The 16813-nt window shown below is 43.1% G+C and overlaps 1 protein-coding gene across 1 annotated transcript in view; it reads right to left on the reverse strand.

Moving 5' to 3' along the window:
* Nucleotides 1-16813, reverse strand: part of 5-HT2A (5-hydroxytryptamine receptor 2A) — a 59405-nt gene that overhangs the window by 24511 nt on the left and 18081 nt on the right. The gene's annotated exons all lie outside the window — the stretch shown is intronic.

Raw genomic sequence — 16813 nt, forward strand, 5'->3', positions numbered from 1 at the left:
CTTTTCGATTATATAATGAACTAAGCTACTATCTCACAATGTCGAAACTTTGTTTGGAAACTCAGGACTGAACAGATAGGCTGCCTGCTTATCGTAAGCGGGATGGATGAGAATCTTAACTGAAATTCAGCGGTGCCAACAGAAGGAAATAAAGGTAACATTATTACTAATTGTCGGCAAGTGCATTGAGCGTGAGGGCAAAGATCTCTGAAGCACCTTCTTGTAATTCGATAGCTCTTGCATTACTGAGAGGGAGCGGTTCAATGTACAGTTCGATTGTTTTGTGAAATGAGGATTATAAACTTACGTCTACACATTTAAATAGAAATAATGTTCATGAAAATATGGTCTTAATCATTTCTGTTTCCCTCCCGACTCCAGGAAATTAGTAAGAAACTTCACGGGACACCGGGATAAATTGGCAGATGAACCGGCCCCCGTGGCGGATTGGTTATCACATCGCGCTACGACGCTAGGTGTCCCCGGATCGAATCGTGGCCTGGATGTTTGCGAGTGTCCATTCATCATATCATCACTCATCCCCCCTTCGCAAATTAACCAAAAGTGGTACAAAAAGCGAAGTAAAATAAAGCAAATCAATCAATTATTAGCAGGGTTTAACTGCTAATGAAGTGGAAACAGTACCAATCATCAACCTAAGAGCATATTTGCTTGCTGCTACATTACCCAGTTTTCAAAACATCATGTTTACAGAAAACTCCTCTCCGTATTGATCTGGTTGAAACTGAATAAAGGAAGTGCTTATTCCTCATTTCCATAACAAAGAATAACGTATCAGGCACATTTAGTAAACAAAGCAAACTTCTCGGATCGTCTCAATACTGCTGCCATATAATTGTCCCCGAAGAACTTGTGAAGACTTTGAGAAGTCTTTCGGTTAATAGCCATTGTGAAGAGACGACAACGGGTGGGCCTATTGTGCGTCTTTCGACCCGCATTCTCCGCTCAAATAAAACAAAAAGGGCGTAATGAGATCATAATTAATGATAGCACGTCGCGCAGAAAAGGAGGTCTGAAAACAAGGATCATTGTCTGAACGAATCGGCAACGTGCCCGTTGGAGTCGGGACGCAAACAGGCTCTCTGAAGACGAAAACAGCCGACAACCGCGATTTAGATTCATTTGTTATCTGCAGAATCGGATTACCAAGGTGCAAAATAAGTTTAGGACGGCGGGGAGATTTGTCCCGCGAAGAAGAAAATGGATTTAATGAAGTAAATGCTGGCCTAAGAGGTTTGCGTCCTCTTCTCTTTTTTTTGGAAATTGAGCAGAAACTTGGGACCGTGGGGCCCCATCTGAGGACGCCGGAGACTAATGGTGCTCTCGGATTCCCTAAAAACCTCTGACATTTGTAATCTCTCAAGGTCATAAAGGCATGAAAGTGTTTCCAAGGAGTGGTGGTTTAAAGAATGCAGGGACATCCTTTCCCAATACCCATGCTATCACTGGCAATAATACGTATTTCATCTAATTCATTACGCCATCGGATGTAAGGCACAGCTTTAATATTGCTTCAGCTTTTGCCAATTTAAGGCGCGCAGATGCACATAGCTGTAATACCGGTACTTTATTGGAACAATACCGTATACCAGTGATGTCCCCAGGAACGGGGAATTTTGGATCCGAAAATTACGTACAAGGGGAAAAGGGAGTAACATCCAAAGATGTGCAACAAACAGAGAAATTAGGCGACGTTTAATTGTTTATATTTGACTCACGGTTGATTCAGTTTTTCCTCTTCTAATGGAATTGAAATATCGTCCTGAACCTGAAATATAGGCTTTCGTTTCAATCCCGAGGTCCGCTTGTTAATTAAAATGAAAAGTGTGAGAACTTTGAAATTATAAGATGAATGGTAAAGATTGAAGGTAAAGCAAATTTTGTCAATCTAATGTCTAAGAAAAGGAAATACATTTTAGAACATAATCCAAGTAAAAGATTTATTTGCTCCCAATTAACATCTTTGTGACATTCACCCATAAGCTTATTTAAAAATTTTACCTAAGTTGGTCCGTGAAATCGTTCTTATAGGGAAATTTAAGTTCGAAAAGGAAATTTTGGGGAATATGACGGAAATTTCCCTCTGGGCCGGGAACATCACTGCCATATAGTTACAATTACATTGTTACATTTACCATTAACAATGCTACCATAATCAAATTCCATTGAGGGTGAATTTTGTCAATACCGTTATTTGTGTAAAACATCGAGGAAGTAAACTGATTATTGAAATTGGCAAATACTCCTGATAGTTATTCCATTAATGTCATGGTATATGTATAGGAAATTGTCAAGCTGCTCTTTTATTGCGAGCCACGTGGTCAGCACAGAGGATTGAATCATTGATTGATTTGGCTTCTTTTACCTCTCTTTTCTGCTAGTTATGGCTAATCTCGAAGATGAAAGTGAAGGATGGCACAAAAAACATCAATTCCCTGGGCGGGATTCAAACCGCGGACCCCTGTCGTTGCAGTGCGCTGTGATGACCACTTCGCCACAGAAGGCGACGGCGTCAAGACTTGTTTCAAGCCATTTATCACGAGGGTTGATCAATACAGAAGCTCACACAGAGGTTTCCTATGTTTCCCTTGAAATGTACGTACACGTATGACGTTTCTCATTTGTCCCCCCATCCTTCCCGTTCACAATTGTGTAAGTAACAAGCCTCACTACAAAATGAAAGTGTAATTATGGGTATTTTCCTGGGACGCTACTGACATGCCAGTACAACCCTGAATCCAGTTATATTGTCACGTGGAACTCTCGGAATCCACTTGATGCACGTGCAGCTATCGGATATTGCGGTGCATTTAATCCAGCGCAGCTTCACAGAACGGGTGATTGCTTTGGAAAATTATTTAGCTTTGAACAGGTGAGAGGTATTATGTAAATAATTACGCGGATACGGTTAATCATTTCATTAAGCGAAAATAATGTACGGATTCGGTTAAACTGGTTCGAACTTGCTAGGTTTTAAGCGCTATATTGCCTTCATCAGGTTTCATATAATGTGACCCCACTTTTTTTCTGTCTCTGTCCTGAATCATTGTATTGAGATTGGCACTCAGCATGCAAATCCTATTGAAAGAGTAAACATGGTTTGGAGGGGAAAGGTGTGCGAATATTTTGAGAGGAACTGCTTCAGGACTTCATTGGAGCTGTTATTTTCTGAGGCTCGTAATCTGTGAGCCCACAAAAGAAAAGTCTCCCCTCTGCTATTCTGTTTCGTGTACGCAGGCGCAGACATGTCACTGCGCTGACGTTACAAGGAAAGCTCCTCCCACTCGCTTCTTTTTCGCTCATACGCGCAGCTGGATATGAATAGTTACGGCATGGACCAGTATGGTCTCCATGCTTTCCAGGTCGCTGTATTTGTTCGATATTTTTTTCAACCAGAATGAACTGGCTTCCTTCACTTGTTGGTAATAAGAGTGCAATCTCCGTAGCTGTTTTGGTGCCACAACATTCGACACTTGCTGATGTCTGATAGTCCAGTCTTGTCTATTCTTACACCTTGCCAAGAGTTTTATTTTCCATGAGCGATTCATTTCGATACATAATCTCCCTATCGTAGGCTATTTCTGGTGCTAACCTTACTCTTTAAGGTTATTTCGTTATGTTACCTTCCGGCTTTATCACTTTCCAACACTTCTGTTTCACATTTTTCGATATCTTTATTCTTTCATTGTTTAAGCCCCTTTCAGAACTAATTTCATCTGCTGAGGCCTTTTTGTCTTATAATATTCTTTGAACGCACTACTGTAGCTTATATGGCTTGTCTTATTTCCATTTTTCTGTTTTGCTTGTTTCCGTGTCTAACTTTCAGCTGAGGCCTTTCAGTGGTCGTTGATATATATTTTTTTAGTACGCTTTAGAGGTCATTCAGCGTGTTTTAGTGTCTTCTCTTCTTTTATGTACGTACTTGTTCAGCGGGTCGTGCCTCCACTGTTTGGCAGTTGGACCCGCATGCCGAAGAGAGCGCGGGCCATTCATTGTTGCCGGAAGACTTATCACCACCTTGACCCAATGTGCATTGAGCTGTCTCGAGGAACACTCGGTGGACCATTCTGCAAAGGACCGGGTTTCCTGGTTGGCAGTTTTGGTGAGCGCGTCGAGAGTCGCTCTGGCGAAGTGCCCGGAGACAGTGCGGGGATCGGACAGAGCTTAGAATTGCTCACAATGTTGACGCAGGTTTGTTTCAGCACCGGCCTCTATTTGTAGGGAGGTAGAGGTTTAACGGTTGGGTGACAGGGGCACTTGTTTCTTGGTGTTCCCGAGCAATCGGAGTTGTCTCCATTCTTGTATCTTCTACTCCTCGTGACTATCATTTAATTTAGAAAACTTAGTCTGCTTGCTTCTTTCATCTGCAGGAAGTTGGGAAGTTGTATTCTGATTGCATTAACAAGATGAAGGTAGACTGTATGGTGGAGTCGTTGCAGGTGGTCCCAAGACAAGACTGTGACGTACTGTCCAACAATATTGTTCGGTTTGATTGATTGATTTCTTTTTACTTGATTTTTCTGCCACTTTTGACTAATCGCGAAGATGAGGATGAGTGATGACATGACAAAATTTATGAAGGGACACTCGGACACCCGTGCTCAGGCCGGGATTCGAATCCGGCACCCCTGGCGTCGTAGCGCTCTGTGCTAACCACTCTGCCACAGAGGTCTCGGCACAATGTATTCGGGATTGTAGAATTCACGAAGATTTCTCCTGAATCAGAATTACTTTACTGTGGGACTTATTGCGATTCCTTCACTCATTCTCAACTTCGTGATTAGCCAAAAGTGGCAGCAAAGCCGAAGGAAAATATACCGAATCAATGAATCAAGTGTGTGTGGCGAGCATGTTGGGTAGTGACTCACGATCCTATCATTGAATGTACTGGGTTGAAGTCCTGTCCTAGGCATAAGATACAATAAGAAACTACAAGTACTCTGAACCTGTAGGTCTAGTCCCGATTTGGCCAGGTATAGGACTTGAAACAAACTCTTGTTGAGTCAGCAATGCTAAAATTTCCTTGCATAATTTTATATTTGCACTATTCCGTCTGCCATATTCATAACTGCCAATTCTCGTACCTTTTATTTGTTAATTTACCGGTGAAGTATTTTAAGGTTACATTGTTAAGAAGATACACGTTGATTTAGAATTTCCAACTCTGTTGGTGCAGAAACAAGACCCCGCTTCAATCACGAAATGTGACAATATAGAGTGTAATAACAGAAGTCTCGTCGCGTCCACAACTTATGAAAGAAAAACAAATGGACAACATCTTGTTTGCAAGCAAGTTCGGGAAACAATGGGCATTAAGTAAAACTTTCCGTGGTTGTTTTATGGGAGTTCGCCTACGGCTGTTTGTATATTCCATGGCATGTTTGTTCATCATGCCGGCCCACCTACAATGCATGCCCGATCTTGTTTTCCGCTCACGTACCGGCTTCATTTTTTGCTGTTCTCCTGTCCGGGAAGGCAAGAGTCGTTCCCGAAAAAAAAAGGCAGATTGGGTGGGTGGAATGAGAAAGTAGGTCCTCGGTTGGAGTCCAGCGGGAGCCATCAGGGCGAGCCCTCAAGCCGGATGGCCTCCAGACGTCACCCCAGGGAGCGAGAGAGACATCTGGCTGTTGGGGGTAGGAGGAGGGTTAGCATCAGTCGGATTACGCCCGCTGTCACTTTGCTTATTACGGTTAAATTCTGTCTACGTGTCTCTCTTCCTTTCTCCGTCTAGTCTCTTGCCCCCGTCTCTCTCTATCTCTCTCTGTGATGTGTGTTGCTCTACTCTGTCTTCGTTTAGCGATCGACTCGATACCGAAGGTTCCAGGTCCGAGTTCTGTCCTTGACAAGCAAGTTCCTTTGTGGGTATCATTTCATGTATTCAGTTTTTCATTCTCATCATCGCGACTAGCCAAAAATGCCACAAAACACCGTAACATAGGAAACATTAAAATAATCTTTGTGGGCACATGCGCAATCATATTTCTCCTTTCTTTGCATCTGCCCCTCCTCTCTCTCTCTCTCTCTCTCTCTCTCTCTCTCTCTCTCTCTCTCTCTCTCTCTCTCTCTCTCTCTCTCTCTCTCTCTCTCTCTCTCTCTCCCCCCCCTTACGCAGTGTGTTTAGTACAGCGCTCTACGATGCCAGAGGTCCCGGGTTCGAACCCCGACCTAGACATGAATGTTCTCTGTGAATATGCATTCATCAATTTCGTCATATTATTCTCATGTTCGCGGTTAGTCAAGATTGGCAGAGAAGCGAAGTAAAATAAACAAATCAATGAATTAAATCACTTCTTACCTCCCTCCCTCATTCTCACCTCTCATTCTCACCTTCATGCAATAGCTATGATCAAGGAGGAGTTAATGAAGATACTACATATTATTATTATTTATGCTGGTATTTGCCGTGTTATACAGTATCAAATGCTTTAGGTAAATCTTCAGAACGGCATTAACAAAAATTAACTGTGGCGAATTTGCCTCTACAAGCCACAGAAATTTTGTAGCGAAACTACAGCTGCGACTACAATTATTAAAATGAACTACTGCTGCAACTACATATGTTATTGCCAGATGCAGTAGCACGCTACTTCGGCTTACTACTGCAAATCACCATAGTTAGTTCTAATTCACTGCATTATTTTTTAGGTGATGCCAATGTTGATATATATTTTGCAACGCTGGTGGCAAGCCATCTACTAGTAAACCTCACAACGTGAGAAGCTTCAGAGTAGCCCGGAGAAAACTCTTAGCTCTACCGCAAATGGATGCGGAGAACGTTTTTTACTCGTGACTCTTGAAGAGTTTTCACATATTTTTATTTTATTCGATCGAGCAAAGCACGTCTCCGTTCTATTTGCGGTTTATTTTCCACAAAAAGGACGAATAAAATTGGCGTGGGCCAATTTGAAGATGTGATTGATGAATGAATTTAATCTACGTGCATTTCCGGCTCGTCTCCCTGAAGTGGGGTTTATTTTCAAATTGCTTGAAAGTGCGATATTGATCAAGTGGTAAAGGGAGCGAGTATACGTTGGGAAGTCATGCGAGGCTTTGTATGGATTCACCCCCCCCCCCCCCTTTATTTGTAGACGACACTACTTCTCGAAACCTATTAAGTTTGTGATGGATTGTAGACGAATTGGAAACTAATGAGAACGCTTTTGTTGACCTCAAGCACCCTAACAACCTCCCCCTCCCCAGGCATTTCCTAGAAAAACTATGGTGTATAGTATTTCGCAATCACTGCAGGGGCTTCAGTTACGCGCATTTCCCCGTCCAATTTTGTCCCAGGTTGGTTATAGAAAAGTCAGAAGCATCACCGCTCCAATGTTACCGAACGTGATGGGGGTAGCGGTTAACGTTGCGGACTCGCATCCGAAGGTTTTTCACTTCAAACCCACTGGTTGGCAATACCATTTCGAATTTCGTCAGTATCTTACGTCATCTGAGTCGATTGCTGGGATGCTAACATGAACGAAGGCCACGACTGCTTCGCTATCTGCCGGCTTTCGTTAATTGGGCGACTTTCTATCTCGTTACCGAGGTTCCAGGGTTCGACTCCCGACTAGGCAAAAGTGGAAGAAAACGACGTAAATACGAAAATTCAAATACCTCTTCCTTTCTCTCCAAAGTCCTTGGTCTTTTCACTTCCTCCGTTGCTGTTAATCTGTCGAAGAAAATAACAGCTATTTCCCGATTTACGAGGACTGGGTATTTCTTCGTGATACTATTAAAGCATTACTCATTCTCACTGCCCTCACGATATGGAAGGGCGATGTTGTCAATACACAGTTATTGCTATTTGCACCTTTAGTGATAGTCCTGTAAGAAAGCGCCGACCTCCGTGGTGGAGTGGTTAGGACAGTGCGCTATGGCGCCTTGGTTTTCGGGTTAGAATCCCGGCCTGGGCATAGGTTTGCAATTTCTTCCCCGCTCATCGCCATCCTTGAAGATAACCAAAAGTGGCCGAAAAGCTACTCCAAATAACAAAAATCAAATGAACATCTATATAATATACGTAGGATGAAACCAGAGTGCAATACGGGCTGCTGTGTATCTATGTCGTTTTGCGTCGCCTTGAATAGGCTATGAGGATGAATGACAATTTGATATATGCCGCGACTCGCACCCATCATGACGACCTTTTACTCAGGCCAATTGGGACTGATACTACAGTTTAATGTAGGATCCTAACCGCTGCTCCACAGGGAATCTAACCTGGCATCCCTTGAATACAAGCTCCTAGCTACTACGTTATTCGGAGACGATACCCTAAGTCGCCGACGCAAGATATTTTGTTAACGACTAGAACTACTAGGAAAGTTGTATACATGACTACGTAACAGCTGACATAAAATTTACCTTGAAAAAAGAAATAGCCACTTTGTACGCGATGACGCCCAAGCATGGTTACTCACTCTAAATCCTCGACCTTACTGAGTTGATTACATCGCCGCTCCATCCACAGTAACGCAGATTGCTGGAAACCCGCTCCGCAAGGCGACGTTCTTCGTGAAAATAAAATTGCAGGCGTTCCTTTAACGTGCAGGCATCCTCAATGGCTCCTTTTCAGGCTTAAGTACACGCAATATTATCTCCAAAGCTTTCTGATCGTATTGCATGTTTTTGTAAGCTTCCCGAGATTCAAAATTGCTTACGGGAGGTGGGGGGCGTTTACTTATAGATTTAATTTCGTTGCTTCTTTAGTGTTCTCTTTGGAGCGGGTTGTAATCCTTGTTTTATTGAGCTTTATAGCAGCCACCGTAATCAGCTTCTCTTTGTGTTACTAACTCTGGCAGCGCCAACGTACGGAGGAGAGGGAAATTGCTTTCGGTGGATATCAAAATCAGATGCTCCGTTCGTCTGCCTGGCACTCAAAAGAACTGCCAATTTTGCTTAAGAAGTTTTTCAATCCCCAGGAATCATACATTGTAATTGCATTGCCTCGGCCGCAGGTTTGGAGAGGAGGGAAGGGGGTGATCAACCAGCTTACGTTGTGCGAATGACGTACGAACATATTTCTTTCAAGCAACACTGTGAGCTGGAAAGATGCTAACGAAATATCCATTGCGTCGCGGCAATTTGTACGAGGTCTGTTGGAAAATTTACACAACTTTCAGCAAATAATTCGGCAAAATATGTTGACTGATAATTCCGGATAGCGCTCCAGTCCACAGCCTCCGTACTCGCCCGATCTTGCCCCCCCCCCCCTTAGCAAAAATCAAATAAACATTGAAACGTCGTTATCGCGCTGTGTGTGATCATGCAAGTCTGTTGCATAGCCGTTAGTTAGTTTTGGGGTTCCGGGTTCAACCCCTAGCAGGAGTTTGTCTTCATGATGACCATCTCCATATGGACTAACGCTGTAGCAAGGTTGAATGATAATGAAATAACTACAGAGGAAATGCATCCATTCCGTTTGAGCTTCAATTTTTAAGCCCGCCTTATGCACAGATAGGCTAATCGGGACTGGACCTACAGTTTAAATTGGGAGCCACTATGTGCCTCCACCGCTTAACCACCATTCGAGTACTGAAGTGAAAAGGCAATAATAAAGATTCTTCTTTCCTGGCACCACAGTCCATCACATATCCTGGTCTCCTTCAATAATAAAGATTAGGATAACAAATTTATACATTTTGGAAAAATATAAAATATACGAACTTTGAACATTTCCCCAAAAAGTAGGTTTATATTTGCTGACTTATTACAATCAATTTAAAGGTTACATGACAATATTTTTTTTGCTATGCTTCCTTTACGGGGGGGGGGGGGTTAAAGAAAATTATACGGCTAGTAGCGTCGAAACGAGGCATCATGCGTTAAAACGTAAGTCAGAAAGTTGTCAAAGTTGATGATGAGTGTACTTTCATTGAAAACCAATAACCTCTCAATCCATTTTCCTGGCCCCTTGCTTCCATACTACATCTTACTTCCCCATCACGGTTACAAGCAACCGGCGCTTGTTAAATAAACTGACAATAACGAAATGTTCAGTTCTCCTTTTTGTGGCCCCTCTGGTGGCAGATTTCTTGCCTATTTTCTTGCTTTAGGCGATAGGAATAGTTGTTGCAGACGTCCCGCAGCTGCTTCGTTCCAAAATGTCCAGCGGGGCTGTTTCAGCTTGGTCTTAAAACAACATGAACCAGTGTTTCCTTCATTTGGAGCAATAATTACTTCAACGAACAACAACGGTCGGGAATGTTGCCTCCGCCAGAGCACAGTTGCCAACTATAGTGTATTTGTAACGCCTGGTGGCAAAAATATTCATGAAAATGCGACTAACGACGCTTCTCGCTGTTTTAGCTGTTCTTCAGCAACTTATCTCTTTAATTTACATGATGACTTTCCACATTTGCATCATCTGCGTAAATGCGTCTAAAGCACAATAAAGTAGACTATCTCATGGAATGCCTGATTGTGCAGGTATGAATCTCGCAAGATGAAAGGGACGAAACCGCTGAATGGGAAATATCCGGTCACTGACGAGGCAAAACTGTTGGTTGTAGTGATGGGAAAGTGAAACCTGATATGTTGCTGACCAATATATAGAAGTGGTTCTCAACCTTACACCCTGTCCCAACTATCTCTGGAGCAGGTGAACGAAAACAAGTCTGTGCGCAAGTAGTGACGCTAGACGGCTCCACCAATGAACACGTGAGAGGGAACGGGATTGCGTGGAAGGGGGAAGTTTCCAGCTTTCGCTGCTGCGTGTACTGCTTCGCTCCAGAGATAGTTGGGACAGGGTATAGTGAGACCGCGGCCCGATAAATTCTAATTTGTCAAAGTCGATACCTCCCTGTTCCATAATTGCTACTCGTATAAATGTCTAATGTTTAAACTTTAATATACATTAATTACTATGCACCTTGTGACAACTATTAAGTTAGGTTTGAAATAGTTATCATCTACTAGATCTAATTAACCTCTTGCAACCCGGTATAATTCATGAACCGGGCCGCTGGTTGACAAACTGTTCCATATAATGTTGCTTATCTGCCGTTTCTTAAAGAGCTTTTGGACCTACGTGATAAGCGATAGTGTCACTTGGGAAACGAACCATGAGATATAAATGCAACCTTTCGCATCGGAGTGACAAGACAAGCTTCACATGTCGCTTCGGTCTCTTGATCGCGCATGAGCTGTAACTTTTCTACGGGCTGGAGGGGGAAGTTCCTATTCCAGTGCATGCCGTTTGTGGATGTATTGCTTGTCACTCCACTCTGAAAACTCACTTAGAGATCCTGAGTTTTTAATGTGTGAGAATTTACACTTTCCACGACACGATTGTATTCTACAATAAGTTACCTATACCAAAAATTTTCCGGAAAATCTGAATCTGGAGTTGTTAAAATACATTTCTACTCGTAAATTACATTTTTCTTAATATATATATATATATATATATATATATATATATATATATATATATATATATATATTATATATATATATATATATATATATATATATATATATATATATATTTTACGGGATTATGGGGAGATTTGGCCACCTCTCTAACCGGGTCTTTGCAGTGATTCGAAGACTTTTGTTTAATGTTACTGGTTACTGAACCCTAAATGGTTGACTTGCGATCTTGCCACGGGTTGTTTCATGTAAAGGTAAAGTTCTCCATGCATACAGGCACATTTAGGGGATGTAGGAGTAAGGCCGTACACATTCTCGATCTCGGCCATTTTGGAGGTGATGTGATCAGCATCACACTCCGGTCATCTTTACCCCCCAGGTACCCATTGATTTGAGGCTTGGTGAGCCCCAGAGCCGCTTTGTGCGGGAAAAAAGGCCGGATAAATTCCGACCTTAGATCACCCACCCCGGGTCGTTTCAGGTTCGAATCTAAATTTATTCATATGTAATTGTTCATCAGTTCGCCTAATAATTATTCCATCTTCGCCGCGGAGAGGCAGAAAAGTTACAAAATATGGACAAGTTACAAAGGTTGGCAACACTCGCCCGGACCACGGAAGGAAGCTAAGAAGAGGAAGCAGTGTATCAGCTGGTTAATTCAAATAATGTTGCCTTACTTCCACTTAACTTCCCTGGGGAGTGGGAGGTGGGGACACGGACAGAGATAGTTCATTATATATGAATACGTGAAGCTATAGTCCGTACGTGCAGAGATAGTGCGAGGAATCCCCGATGGTAGATATTATTTCTTCCTCGGGTTTTCGTCGCCCTTGCGGACTTGTTGATTATGTCCACATGCGTAATATACGTCGCTATTAAAATCCGCTCCCTCCTCCTTTTTGTGTTTCTTTGATTTAGTTGCTCCGTAAAAATTTTATAACGTCGTAAAAGGAACGGAAAAATTTCCTGCCTGCGGAAGGAAGCCGTTTGTTTATGAAAGAGGGTGGGGTGGAGGAGCCAGGGTTGGCAACAGCGTGTTCGAAAGCGGTCGCTGCTCGACTCTTTATCTCGATCAGCCATTCTCATGCTTCCTTTTCCGGCATCTCCCATTGGTTTTGTTTGTTCTATCTAATACCACGTGCTCTAGCGGCAGCTCGAGCAACTATAGAAATTTGGATCATCAGCGTATGGCTGCTTCGGCTTTATTCAAATGCTCAGGCCTCCCCGATGGCGCAGTGGTAGTGTCGTCGCCTTGTAATCAAGGGGTACCGGGTTCGGATCCCACTTTAAACTGTAGGTCCAGTCCCGATTATCCTTCCAGTGCATAAAGTGGACTTAAAACACCAAGTCAATCAATCAATCGATCTATTCAAATGCTCGTTAGCTCGACATGTCGTTATACTTCTGTTCTGTTCATTACAACATCCTTAATTTTAACAACAAAGATTGTGTTAAGTCCACTTTCGTGCTCGGATAGGCTCGGCTCTATTATCGGGACTGGGTGGGGGGGAACGTAACCGCTGTGTAATGTGTGTTCTTGATTTGTTTTATTTTACTTCGTTTTTACACCACATTTTGACTAATCGCCACGTTGAGGGTGAGTGATGATGTGGTGAAATTGATTAATGGACACTCGCAAAGAACATACATGCCCAGGTCTGGATTCGAACACGGGACCCCTGAAATCGTACCAGAAGAAACCTTTTTAAACGTACATCTTATACAGAAGATGAAGCTGCTTCCGTTCATTGGATGCGCACACACTTTCTAGTGAAAGTAATGTGATCAGCACCGTGCTCCGGTCGCCTTAACCTCCGCCGGCCTGGAGGCAGAGTGCGTTAAGTGATCGGATTTCGATCTCGGCACTGAAGTTCCCGGATTTAAATCCCGGCGTGGGTGTTCTTTGCGAGTGTTCCTTCGTCATTTATATCACTCTTCCTCATCGTAGCGAATAGTCGAGGATGGCAGAGAAGCGACGTTACATAATACCAGAAAAACAATCGAGGGGCAGTGGCAAGGGGATGAGTGAGCCCCAGAACCGCTGTTAAAGAGGAATAATCGAATAAATTCCTGCCCGAGTTCACCCACCTCGGGAATCGAACCGGAGCCTCCTGTGCGTGAAAGTCGAGCACCCCTGACAGGACCTCAGCAGCTAGCACATGGATAAAGCGAACTTTGAAAATAAACAGCAAGGACACCACCCTGTCGTTATGGTACTATGCAACAATTAGTGCTGTAGGAAATACAAATTGCATGTACATAAAGCGAGCGAACCACCGCCGTGTAGGTGCTTAGCTGGTAACGATACTATTTCATGTTGTCTGGTCTACTGTTCGGATCTACATTAATTTTGCATCGATTCGATCGGAATGTGCTGTTAATCGCACCACTAATCATATACTGGGTCAACGCCTCCCTCTATTCTGATCTGATGACGTAATCATGAGAGTACGATGAATGTATCCGTGTCGCTGAGGAAAAACTGTTCTATAGTGGAGCACATATCAGATATGTCGCAACTGAAAACACGATTTGTTGATATGTTTTACTTTTTCCTTTGATTTTCTTCCGCTTTTGGCTGATCGCGCCTTAGCCAAATGTGCGCTAATATTTACCTTACGCGAAACCGCAGTCCATGTCCGTAATATCTTTGTTGAAGGTCTGATGGCGTAGTGGTAACGTCGTCGCCTTGTGATAAAATGGTCCCGAGTTCGACCCCGATGGAAAAACACTGGTTCGGATTCCGTTTTAAAGTGTTGGTCCAATTCGGATTAGCATATCTTTGCATAAAATAAACTTAAATGAAAGAAAAAGCTCAAGCTCCGTTTAAAATTAGATCGATCCCGTGGCAGTGTGCTTATTGCAACATTGCTATAGATATAAAGAACTGAAGTGCTCGCTTATCAACGCAACTGGGCCGACATCCGTGGCGGAGTAGTTAGCATAACGCGCTACGACACCAAGGATCCCGGGTTCGAATCCAGCACATCCCTTCATCAATTTTATCATTCATCCCCATCTTCGCGAATAGCCAAGTGTGACTAAAAATGCTAAATAAACAAAGTCGATCAATCAACACGCAACTGATTTTTTGTTATTGTTCTGCCACCATCCTCGTTGGATGCTGCACAACAGCAACAACATTGTTGTTGATTGTCTGTTAGTACAGTTCGCACATCTCATTTGTGCGGTGACGTCATGCCCACAACGAAGCGTAATTGTCACTTACGGCTTCAGACCGCTCCTTCGCTCCCGCGGGACGCTTATCTTTCCACCCGTAAGAGCTGATCAGCGGAAGCAACTCTCCTCCGGGAAGCGGCCCTTCGCTCAGCGGACAAAGTACTCGTCTGACGCCTCATTGATCTCGCGGTCCGCTTATCTGATAGCTTTTCCAGAAGGCTGGAAAGACTTATTGGTTGGATTTCCTGGAGTTGACACTGACAAGAGTGTTCCAAATTGAAGAGCGCTCTCTTCGTCTTCTTTCACCGTAACGAGCGGGATCGGTTATTTAGAGCTGTGTCCTCTCGGGTTGGTCTCCAAGGTTTTTTGCTTGGTTTTCCTCTGGATGGATGTTGTAAATATTGTAAATTGTTGCCAAATCGCAGATAGACGCTAAGGGTTCTAATTTAGACTTTCAATTAGCTCTTTAAGATTGTAGACGTTTAGAAGCTCCTAGAGAAACTGCGACAATGATGCAACGCTAAAAGATATACCCATATTACAAGGAGTGATCGAATGTAACTCAAATCGCTTTTCCTCGCAACATATTCCGAGAACTACAATTCTCTGGCGCCTGGATGTACGGAGTGTCCGAGAATTCCCCGAACTCCTACTTGCATATGGTTGTTAACTCCTGTAACAGAGGGAACTGATCTTTCGGAACTTTCTTTGAAGTAAAATGGCGTCCGAATCAAATTTTTACTCGCCAATACTGTGACGTGCGCTTCATTTGTGCTGTGAATCCACAGCAAGAACGCTGAGAGAGTTCTTCGGAACTCAGCGGAATTTGTATGTGTTGCGACTGTGTTTACAATTGGCCGGTATTCTTTATTTGACAATTGGTAGTGCACTAACTCAACCTGTTGATTACAGGTCCCAGGACGTTTATGATTTAAGATGTTTAGTATCGTTAGAAAGTTTAATTATGCAGATATTTCCTGAATCGCCATAATTTACATGTTTATTTTTATGTTGGCATTGCCACGGAAATTTCTTGCTGTTTATTTTGTTCGCTCGCAAGTATGTTGTAATGCAAATAGGTAAATGCAGGAGTTATAAGAAATGAAAGAAAACTCCGTGGCGCAACAGCCCTTGAAGGGCCAGGGCCTACCAGAGCGGCTTTTCAATGGGTGACACGTGGTCAGCGCGTCGGATCCCATCGCCACTGCTTTCTGGTTTTCGTGACCGGAGCCCCCTACTTCTTGAAGTAGCTTTCCAATTGTCCTCACGACGCTGGGTCAACGCCGAAATATTTGGGGGCACCCACCGGGAATCGATCCCGGGACCTCTCGCACCAAGGACGAGAGTGCTATCCACTTTGCTTCGCGGGAGCCCCAGTTATAAGAAATAAGTATGCTATATACGAGTATATATCTAGGGGTAATATATATAATATATATATATATATATATATATATATATATGTGTGTGTGTGTGTGTGTACTATGTAATATAATCTAGGGGTTACGGGGACTCCTCTGACACTGTACAGTTACGGACACTTCTTGGTTGTAATGGCCCATTGGCTTCCGATGGGATCGTTACAACCCAGAAGTGTCCGTGACTATACATTCGGGAGAGTGCTGAGTGTCCCCCTACAGCATCAGCTTTTATTCACGGGCAGTATCTCGGTCTCAGTCTCGTAATTCGATTCGAGAGTGAGGTCAGGAACGAGAGAGAGAGATATCGGAATTCTTTGTCTTCGTCGAGACTTTTGTATGATTTTTTAGAAAAGAAAAAAAAAATGACCTCGCTATGAGAGTTCCTCAGACGTCCTAATGCGGATATCTGCCTAATTAAGTCACATACTCTGTTTATATTAATTACAGACTCAATCCATTGGCGGCAATTGTGAGCATGTGCTACGTGTCTTCAGGATAATATTACATTTTCAGAGGTTAGAGAATGTGATAAGTATCTGCAAGGTTCGAGTTCGGCCATCTGTTATCTTGCATCTAACTTAAAACAGGGTTCATTTTTCGTGACATACCTTGCACGTTTGTCACATTTTTATCACGTGTAAAGTCAACCGTTTTTGTTATATTAACCGTTCAACGACTTTATTTGCTAGTGGGTCGAACGTGAAGACAAACCTTATGAAATACAGGCTGCAAACCCACAGTTTTCGTCAGCTGCAATTAGCCAAGTTACCTAAATTGTGTGTCTCACCTTTCCACCCCCAGCGACGCTGCTATATTAGGCA

The sequence above is a fragment of the Lepisma saccharinum genome, chromosome 10 (assembly GCF_977018435.1).
Source record: "Lepisma saccharinum chromosome 10, izLepSacc3.1, whole genome shotgun sequence".
Classification (NCBI taxonomy): domain Eukaryota; kingdom Metazoa; phylum Arthropoda; class Insecta; order Zygentoma; family Lepismatidae; genus Lepisma; species Lepisma saccharinum.